General features: G+C 36.9%; 1 protein-coding gene across 3 annotated transcripts in view; it reads left to right on the top strand.

Moving 5' to 3' along the window:
- Positions 1–6,323: 6,323 nt before the first annotated feature.
- The window catches only part of dnmbp (dynamin binding protein), a 54,839-nt gene continuing 49,837 nt past the window's right edge, over positions 6,324–11,325 (top strand). For all 3 annotated transcript variants that reach the window (XM_023268298.3, XM_023268297.3, XM_023268295.3), the window contains exon 1: positions 6,324–6,679. The gene's annotated coding sequence lies outside the window, so the exon portion shown is untranslated. The remainder of the gene's footprint in view (positions 6,680–11,325) is intronic.

Here is an 11,325-nt window from a genome sequence, read left to right as displayed (position 1 = left end):
TTATATCAAATATAAATACTCAGTTGTGCCACTAAGTGTAAACATGTAATATAGTCTGTATTATTATTTCAGTGAAGACTTCATTGAAAATCTACATTATTAAGTCTAAAAGCTACATGATGTTTCAGATCACTCTTGGTCATCTGGAAATAATACATGGCCTCCTGATAAAATGTCTCCACTTTCAGGTTGCAAACAATAGATGTCGCTGTTGTACAAGAAAGAGATGCAAAACTTGACTGTCCGTGTCCTACATCTGATAACTGATGATAAATTTAATATTCTGACTGAAAAATCTGTTTTGATGCTCAACATTAGTCTTTGTATTAGAGCTATGCTGATTAAAAAATGTTAAATTAACTAATCAATTCATCTTTCATGTATTTCTTTGGGGAAAAAACACACAAGTATCTCGTGGTAGCATCTTCAGTGTAAAGATGTGCAGCATGTGGTGGTTTATCCTCATAGTGAACTGAAAATAAAATTAGATGTTTGATGATGTTAAACTTAGCTCAAGGCTGTTGTGGTGGCCATTTTCTAGTGTTTTCTCATGTTTTATTCATAAAAAAATAAATTGACTGAGAAAATAATTAGCAGATTGTTTGCAATGAAGTAATTGTTAGTTGCAGCTCCTATTTCTTGTCCTGCTTTTCAATCTGAGGAACAATTAAGTAGAGCTGATGTTTTATTTTGCAGCACATTTCTTTAACATCTCACACACAAGTGCACTTACGTCACTATTAGAATGCCGTGATTCGACAGAGTTCATTCCTTCATACTTGTGGATTTGTGTCATACTGCTGACTTTGTGGAAGAGCACTTTTCTGTCATTGCAGAAGGGGAAGATGCATTTGATTGCATCTAGGAACAACAACAACCACAATACTGCTGATGCAGACCTTCTATTTATTGGAAGTTCAAATCAGCAGGACATTAAAGCAGTTTTACAACAGGAGCAAGAAACAAGAAACAATCTCTAAACAGATGAGATGCACAGAACAAACTACGGTGACAAGAGTGAGCTTCAACATCCTGAAGGTGGCACCAGAGAGAACAATGTACACTAAAATGAAATGGGTATTCTATTGCAGGCCTATTAAAGCTTTTATTTGATCTAATTTTCAAAATGTAGACTCCAAACTGTTTAATCAATTATGATTTCTACAGTTTGTGAACACATTTTGTACATTTTTCTTCCTTCACTTCACTCTGTTCATAGTGGACTGAACTCTTAAACAAGTGATCTCTCAGCTTGTTTTTCCCTGTGCCATTCACAGCCACTCCAGAATGCAACAACAGCCGGTCTCTGACGAACAGGAAAGAGGAAAAGCGCACTTCACTGGGCACTGGGTGAATTTATGACAGTGATACTGAAGTTCCACGAAAACAAACAGGGAGCTGCAGACACATTATTCAATGTGAGGCAACACTAAGTACACAAAAAGCAGCTTTTTTTTAGTACCAACTACCTGCATCAGTGGGCCAAACAATACAGCAACACTGCTACTATTAGTATGAGCAGTAGTGATACAAATAAAAGTCTTACAACTGCATTTTTAGACATTATCTTGTGCTTATCTTTAGTTTCTAATCTTGTATCTCCGCCTATTTATCTAAGGTGTGTTAAATTTCAGCCACAAGCTTCACTGGAGTCACGTTTTATACACACCAGATTATAATGTGATCGTTGGTTCATAAAGTAGCAAGTAATGGTGAGAGATGGCATTGTAGATAAGAGTATTTTAGGGATAAGGCTAAAAATATTAAAATATTTTTTAGGAGAGATGAGACTTTAATAATCCCACAGGGGGAGAACATTAGTGTTGGTACAACAACAAAAGACATAGTACAAACCTTTAAGGAATATGAGTATAAAATAAGAAAGAGCACTAGTTCTGATCATTTAAATTCCTCTAGATGGAAACAGCAGTCTTGTACATATCAGTGGTATTGCACAGATTGTTTCATGAATAGAAATAATTATAGAGAAATATCAATATTGCACTGATTTTATGTATCCTGCACATATTTGTCTGTAAGTAGAAAATAACAATATTGGATATATTCCAGTATACAGAAAAAAAAATTTTCGGGCAGGGTTTTTAAATGTGCAAAATATTCATAATTTACAGCTGTGAGTGTGTTGACTTTCTGATAATATGAAACAAAAACGAAAGATTTTCACTTGCATCCGGAAGGAAAGCACAAAAAACATTTACTACACACAACATTAAACCCGTTGTCATCATAAAACTGAGTCATAATAATCTTTAATTCATCCAGTCCAGGAACTACAATAACTGAGCACAATCATTTTCTTTTTTTTTTGCCTACTTCGTCACAGCTGATGTTTCTCAGAGAAAACACAACAGGATGATTGTACGGCGGCCAATGTGTTCTCTGCATCCAGGGCGTTATAGTGACGCTCAATTGGCAGCAGATACTGAAAGACAACAATAGACCCACATACTGCCCTCGGGTGAAAGTGGCCACTGTGATGGGAGACAAAGGTGGCATTTCATACACAGCCACTGATCTGGAGGGTTCCCAGCTGTAGTAGGGACGAGTGTGTGCATGTGTTGGTGTGCACTTGTATAGACTTGCTGAAATGTGGCGTCAATGAAGCCCACCAGAGGTCGGACAGTTCCAGGCATCTCCTACACTGATGTACCCACGTTCATTGACTCAGAGGTGATGGAGACGTTCTGTGACGCTGGTGGACCAGGACTTTCAGGAAGTTATAGGACAGCTACTCATTGATTTAGTGAGATCATTCTAAAAGCTGAAAATATATTTTATAACTGCTTAGCTTTGGCCAGATGCCCCATATACAGTTTATTAGATTTATTGCAGTGCTTCTCCATATATAATTTAATGTTTTTCTGTATTGTCTGTGTTAAATATAGTCAAATTAGTTAAGGGAATAAAAATGAACACTGACAGTTATTGATATAAGGGATATATTGCAAATGCAAGTAGCACAGCTTTAACTGTTGTTGATTTGTGATTGATTTAGATTGACTGGTTTAATTAATTGATTGATTGATTGAGTAGACTCTATGCGGGCATTTGGAGCTTCATTGGAGCACAATATGAGCTCAGAGGGATATAGATGGTGGACAAGGTGGCTTTCCATCAAAAAGTTCATTCTTTCTGGCGCTGATCTGAATAATACAGTACAAATACAAGTTCAACAGATACATGAAAACAAGACACTGATATGTGATGTTTTGTAGGTTTAGCAGCTTCATATTTAAGTAGTATTAAAGCAAACATTTACTATATCAACACTGTGCCTGTTGAACTTTCTTCAGCACTAAAAAAATTGTAGCTTTAATATAGAATTTTTGTTGCATTTTGGTTTGAGCACCTGAGTCCAGTAGCATTGTGCAGGGCATACGCAGGCATGTGGCAGATTTTTATATTTACATTTTATATTTTTACAGCCACATTTTTTTCTCTCAGATGGCGAAACCACTTCCTGCCTTACTCTGCTTCTGACTGGCTTGTACTCGTTGCCTTCATTGGTGCTGCTGTGTTGGTTTGGTTTAGACATGATCAGCTGTGTCTCTGCGAGTGACTGTTAAAACTGCACTAGTCAGATCTAGTATAATCTTGAATATATGTTTTATTCACACTTAAAACCTGTGGAAGACCAGTAATGTTTTCAAACTGCCCCATGACCAAAACCATTAATGGTATAATGGTGATGCATTACGACCGACGCTATCTGATGCAAACCAGCTGTTCCAAGAGACAGTTTAAAAAAGAAACTACTGGCCCATAGACCTGCAGGGTGAGAGAATATTTGTCTAGTTTTTATGTGAGGATGGACTTAGGAATGAAGGGGAGTTCAGTCAAAATGCATAATTATGTAGCAGTCTTACTATGCAATCTGTGGGTCAGGACTGACTAGAAAATCTACATCTTCTTCATGGTTCATGTTGATTTCAACATCGTCTGTACTTCCTTAAGTTAAGCAGCAGATAAGTGACAATATGTAAATACTACTGAGTCATTTCTGTGTGAAGTGAAGATACAAGAGTAGTTTTACTTCCTTTCCTGGATGAGCTACTTTAAAAAGAATAGGGGCATAGATTAAGAAAATACTCGCTTCTCCAGAAACCACTACACCACTAAGTAGGTATGTCCGTGCATGTGTGTGTGTGTGTGTGTGTGTGACCTCTCCTGTGTCTTTTCCTTTTCCGTGGCCACTCTTGAAGGCAAAAGCATCGAACTGACTGTGTTTCCTGCTATTGTTCTGCACAAACACAGTCACATATGAGGAAGCTGTCATTACTGCAGACACAGCAAAAAAATGGTTTCTCTGTTCACACCACAACACATAATAGACATGGCTGGGAGAAGAGTTACCAAACGTGTAATCCCTTATGCAATCACTGTGATTTTCTCTCTCTAAAAAAAAGATTTTGTTGTCTCAATGATTCCAAATGAAAGAGTAGCAGCCACAAAAGAGAATACAGGGTGCACCTTCCCGTCGAGTGACAAAAAGCTTTATTACAGGGACACTTCTTCACACCACATCAGCTCTTTTACTTTCCCTCCTGACATGCTGAGATGTGTATCTGCATTAATCTTATTCTAAATTACCACCAGACCTAATAAATGCCCAAGACTGAACGAACAAAAGCACTTTTGCCATGTTACATTCACAGCATTTGATCTGAAACTGTTAAACATTAAACTAAACAAAGAACGAGAGAAAAATCCCAGCCTACAAATTTAATGTAACTTCCTGAAAGTGCCGTGAACATTATTTTTTCTTTTTTTTTTTTTGGTCTGGGTGGAGTGGACAACCCGAACAACAATTCCTGATCTGCACAGGAATGATGTAATGAACTGAGGAAAGGTTCATGTTGATTTCTGTTCATCCTCTGCCACAAAAGGAACCATCGTCTCATCCTCAGGTGGATTTCACCAGCAACTGATTAAAACTGGGAGGTTAAATTGTAAAATTTACCTTAACTGTACTTTCTGTTCATAAAAATGGTATTCCTAGAAGCAGAGTAAAATGTGGTATAGTGAAACTTCAATGTCTATAGGTGGATTTTGAAGCAAGTTGCCTCCCTGGTCCATAAGGGTTCTTCAGTATTTTGGTGGAAGATGCATTCAGATCATTGTCTTTATTAAAGCAGAACAACAACAAAATGTTAAAATATTTTATCAACAGATCTCAGAAGCACAGCTGAAACAATGTCAATCAACACAACATTAATGTGCAACTTTTTTAATACTCCATTAATTCATGGCTTGAATCTAATTAAATCTAATCAAGTTTACTCATAATAGCAAAGTTTTAAAACAATCTGAGTTGACCAGACAAGTGCTGCCAGTATCGTATAGCAGCTAGCAATAAAAAATAATGTAAAATGCACAAAAGTAGTGATGAAGACAGTATCAAATCAATTCGCAAAACAAAATACATATAAAATACTAACATATTAAGAACATTAAAAGCAACTATGAGATACTAAAAACATGTATGTCATGGGATCTTTCTTGAAAGTGTCAGCAGAGGAGGAGCATGAGATCAAAAGAAAGTTAGGTAACTTGAATTTTTCAACTTTTAATTTGGAATTCATTGCATTTCATGGTAATCTACTTAAACCTACCTGGAATGGGGTTTGGTGAATGTTTTAATATACATTATATCGTTTGATTAATATACAGTAACTGGTGGATGCTACTTGATAGATAGATAGATAGATAGATAGATAGATAGATAGATAGATAGATAGATAGATAGATAGATAGATAGATAGATAGATAGATAGATAGATAGATAGATAGATAGATAGACAGACAGACAGACAGACAGATAGATAGATAGATAGAGTTTATTTTTGAATGAGTTTGTCTGAGTTCAGAGGAATATTTCAGTAAAGACTGTATGGACTGACACTAAATTTGGTCCACAGTAGACTTAACTTAGTTTTAGTTGTGTACAATAAATATATATAGCAATGACACCAGCTGTAATGAAGTTAGAAGCACTGCATTTTCCTCTTAAATGTACTACAGACTAATACAAAAAGAAAAAGTATGACTTCAGATGTGTATTAAAGTAGTAAATGAAGTAAAGAGTAAAAATACTTAGTTACTTTACCACAGGTTACAGGACCAGTGCCTTTCTCTCAGAAATATCAGTGTTTATTATTTTATTAACTTAAAATTGATTTAAAGTGTAATTAGTCGTGTCCCGGGTGACTTTTGGAGCCTGTCTCGGGTGTTTTCCGTCAGGCAGCAGCCGGGCCAGCCTCGGGTCTGTCTGCTAGAAAGTGGGTGGCGTTGTTGTGTGTAGGCATGGAGAGAAGAGCTGCTGCTAATGTGATGACAGCTGACTGGACCGAGACCTCCAGGCTGGACCTCCAGCTCACTTTCTGCTGCTCAACGTGTTTGTGTTGACCTTCACGCCACAATCACGCGTCTTCTCCTTCTTCTTCTTCTTCTTCCTGGAAATAAGAACCAGAATAAGAGTAATGTCTGTGCGCTCAGCTGCGGAGCTCCGGGACGCGTAGCTGCTCCACAAAAGTTGCGTCGCGGAGAGAAAACCCAAAGCAAGCACCACATCACCAGGCTGGACGAGTTGGATCTCTAGTCTGACTGGATCTAACGGCCTGATCGCTCGTTTTCCACCGGACGCACAGACAATTTACAGGTAAGAAAAGCGCGCAGAAAACTCAACTTTTACGCATTTCCCTCCCGTACAGTGCCATGGATAGTGTTTTTACATGGATGTGAGAGTGCAGTAACACCAAAACTCATGCTTTTACATGCACACCGACGACTGTGTGGTTTATTCAGGCAGATCTGGTTGTACTTTGGACATGATTTCTCCTCCACACACAGACCTCAGTGTGAATCCACAACTAGTGAGGCTGACTGACTACATGACGTGAGCTGAATAACTGATGATGGCAATGGACACAAGTGCTGCACACCAAATAATCCCCCTGCTGTCTGTCTGTCAGTCACCTGTGGTCAGTTGTCCCACCATGTGAGACAGATCAGGACACTCACAGCCATTTTCCATCCCTACACAGGACAGTACATTGATTTATTCTAATTGTAATCATAGCTTCTAGCTTAAATCTAACCTTAAAGCTCCAAATTCTAAGCACTTTCTGGGTGTTTCTTTGCTCCTGCCACATTTTTTTACTCACTGTGGGTTCAATTTTCACTGAATTCTAAAATCTATGGAGGTAGCAAGGACTTAGGAGTATCTGCTGTGATGTGTGACACAGTTATAATAAAATGCATCTCAAAAAAGCCAGAAATGAAATGTGAGATTTGTTTATTATTTTCTAAAAAAAATGAAGAAAAAAAAATATGGATCCACATGTATAGCATTTTTTCCCAAATGCACACAAATGTTGCCCATACTGGAAAAAAAAAAATCTAATTCTACATGCTATTTTCAGGGCTTTTAACCCTATAAAACCCAAACATAGAAAAAAGTAGCAAAAATAATATATAAATAATATATATGTCACATACATTATATATTTGTGTGTGTGTGTGTGTGTGTGTGTGTGTATGTAATCTGTAAAACCCAAATATAGAAAAAAGAGCAAACATAATATAGAAAAATGATTTTAAAAATTAATTCGAAAAAAATAAAACTGATGTTGCATTTTTGCAACAGTTGGTTTTACAGGCCAGGCCGATTTTAGAATCACTACAAACTTCACACTACTCTGCTCTTCAGCCCTTCAAAGATATTCCACCATGCTGATTGTATCTTCCAACAAATTCGTCTTCAGAGTCAGAAACTTTCAAAACAAAAAGAATCACTGGATTTTCCCCTTTCCCACAGTCCTTAAACATATCACATGTGAAGTTCAATCAGGGAAATTAACCAAATCTGAGCCTAAAATTGTAATATTGCATCAAACTCACTTTATTCTAGCCAGTTATTAATAACTGGAGACATATACTTGGAACTGATACTCATTTGCATTAAAAAAAAATAAAATGTTGGTTGCAAAATTTAGAGTATTATAAATTCCAACTCAAAATGTAGTTGAAAGACCTTCGTTTTCAGACATTTCAATAAAAGAAAACTTTTTGACATTTAACATTCAGTGTAAATTGACTGTTACTTATGAAAGGCAACTAATCAGATCGTGCTCAAGACCATACAGTGACTGCAGACACAGACAGGCAGCTGCATGTGAACCAAAATAGTCCTAGCATTTTATTGGAAATTGGTAAAAAGAAAGAATAACAATACTGATAATCAGAAAAATTATTGAACATTGGATCCTATATTCTACCAAATTGATAATTGTAAACCCCTGCTGGAAACTCTGAATTTTTGCCACATTACTGTTAGTCACAGCTGAGTCAGTCATGACTTCATTTTTGCAGCGAGGTATGCAGAATTTTTTTTTTTTTTACAGAATGTGGTTGGAGCAAATAGTTTTATTTTTGATACATTTTTAATCAACACATATAGAATAAAGTGACAATTTCAAACACAGTCCCAATCACAGTTTTATGCTTGGATTTGGTTCATTTCCCTGATGGAACTTCAGGTCACACGCGATGTGTTCAAGGACTGTTGGAAAGTTAAAAGTCTGGTGGTTCTTTTGGTTTTTACAGTTTCAAACTCTGAAAAACGGGTATTTAAAAAAAATCATAGCTTATGTTTTGTTGTTCAGAGGTTTAAATTAAATTTTCTTTAAAAAATTAATGATTTACGTTATGGTCAGCTGCCTTTTGTGTGCACAAACTGAGATAAGCCCTTACTATGACTATATATACAGATTTATGCCCTCACAACATGAGTAATGCACACAAACAAACACTCAGACACAAAGGGAATATTCTGGTCCAACACAACACACAAGCTCTGTGATGTTCTCTTCTATTCTACTCTATATGGTTCTGTTTCATGGCCAGAAATACCTCTGTAGTTTGTGTTGTAGACATAATCCTCTACTTCTCTTGGATTGACGTAGATCTTGATAGATTTACTTGTATTTACATGCAATAATTTGTATTAACAGTGTGTCTTTGCTGTTTTTGTTTCATACCCTGTTTTGATATATTTGTTCAGTTCACTTTTTTGCTCTTTAATTCTATATATTCCAGTCTATTTTAAAGGTTATTTGGGGGATATTTGTGCATGTATTTGAGAGATGAGAAATGGGGACTGCCAAACATTAAATGGTCTAGTCAGCCGCTATTGCTGCAAATAGTCACATTAATGTGTGTAGGCTGAAAAAAACACATAAAAACTACAGCAACTGTCTAATATAGTTTATAAAGAGAAAACTTACAGTTGTAAACAAAAGTTTGCATACATTTGCAAAGACCATGTGTATCATAGGAGTCTTGAGTTTCTAATGACTCTTATAACTCTCCATTTTCTATGAGTCATTGAAACACGTGCGATTTTGTCACAAAGAACAATCATGCTCTTTGGTTGTTTCATCGACTTATTGCAGGTCTTCTGGAAGTATGACAAAATCTGCTTGGCCAAAAATGTACATACAGCAATTAGAATATTTGGTTAAATGTCCTTTGGCCATTTTCGCCTCAATTCTGCACTTTTGGTAGCATCTAGAAGTTTGATCTTCTTGGGGTTAAAGGCCTCATCGTCTCACCTCCAACCATATTTCTGGTCATTGTGGTCAGATTGCTCAATTTTGTTAAATCTGACTGTAGAACTTTCCTCCAGAAGACCTTTTCTTTGTCAATGTGATCAGCAACAAGCTTCAGTCAGGCTTTAAGGTGCTGCTCTCAGAGAAAGGACTTTCATGGAAAACTGAAGACTGTTAAGATATACATGGTCTTTACAAGTGTATGTAAACTTTTGTTCACCACTGCATTGCATGGACCACCTCATAGTCTATGACAGGAGTCTGTAAGAGCCGTAGTTTTGCTTTTTTATAGTTGACTTGATGCAAGGAATCCTGAGCTGATTTATGTCCAGTTTGGCCCTTGAACCTACACAGTTACCTAGATTTACTGAAGCAGGGTTAGAGTTTGCAGCAAATCCTGTAGACTTTATGGATTGCAGTTAAAAGACTGACTTAATCTACTTGAGCACGGTATGGTTTAATTACGCCATAAACCGTATAAGAAGCAGCAACTCTAATGGGTCGGTCATTACAAACTTATTCTGTGCATCAAATGCGTGTCCAAACTTACAAAACAAAAATAAAAAATGCAATTTAAGATTCCAGTGCAGATCCCAAACTTTCTAAAGGTACTGGATGTGTCAGCCTGCACAAGACACCTACAACATTTCCATTACATTGCGTGTTCCTAAAATACTGAATAAATTGGGTCAGAATCCAATTTCATGGCCTCAACTGCAAGAATATACAGTAAATCAGTTATGAAAAAGAAACGATGCCACACTTGTGCTTCTCAGTGTAAACATAATCAGATTAAATGAAGAGTTTCAACAAGCTGATAGTTCCAGTTGATGAGGAATAAGATGATTTTCACAACCTTAGAGCTACTTATGTGAAAATAAAGGAGGGGGAAACTGCATGTAAACAAGTCGCAGTTGTGTTTGCTGTTGAACATTACAATCTTATGAGTAAGCAGAGCAGTTTATTGATAGTTTCAGTGCTGTTCAATATCCTGAGTGTTTATAAAAAGGCCAGCGTTTGTTTAGTTTTACTCTGTCAGGCTGTTTCAGATCTGTCAGAACAGACCTGATCTGCATGTTTTCAGAGTTGGTAAAGCAGTGGATTGCCTCCTTTTTTCTTCGTCTGACGTGACACGCTCATGTGTGCTTACATTTAGTTTTAGCTTCAACCAAGGACATTCTTAGTTTGTCGCCGTGTCTCATGTTTGTTATTGTGTTCTTCTCCACATCTGCATGTTCATGAGCAAGGGAAGTGAGTGTGCTGTTTCAGTTTTGAACTTTTAACATTTACAACGCAGGAGAAAGTTGCACAAAATATCGACAGTGCAACTTAAATTTCATGTTTGAGTCATCCTCGTTTCACCTCCTTAAGTAATACCAGCTGTGAACTCATGTTTGCATGTCTTTAAAACATCCACACTGCAGGCAGTCAGTGTTTTATCATTGTTTTTACTCTGCCCTTATCAGCTTTGTTTCTTCTCCACACTGCTTTTGCACAAAAGCACAGCACAAGCTTTTCTGTGCCTGTAAGGATCCGACCAGCCGTCACTGTGTGAAAATGAAAGAGTCAGTAACTTGTCTTTTCTTGTATAGAAAGTACTGTGCAGAAAGTACATTTTACTTTTTCCTTCATCTGAGTCATACCTGGCAAACCAACTGAAGCTGCTTCTCTACTATCAGAGCCGAGCATTAATCAC

This window comes from Amphiprion ocellaris, chromosome 18 (genome assembly GCF_022539595.1).
Source record: "Amphiprion ocellaris isolate individual 3 ecotype Okinawa chromosome 18, ASM2253959v1, whole genome shotgun sequence".
NCBI classification, from domain to species: Eukaryota; Metazoa; Chordata; class Actinopteri; family Pomacentridae; genus Amphiprion; species Amphiprion ocellaris.
The sequence above is the reverse complement of the archived record's forward strand: the minus strand, read 5'-3'. Positions and strand labels throughout refer to the sequence as shown.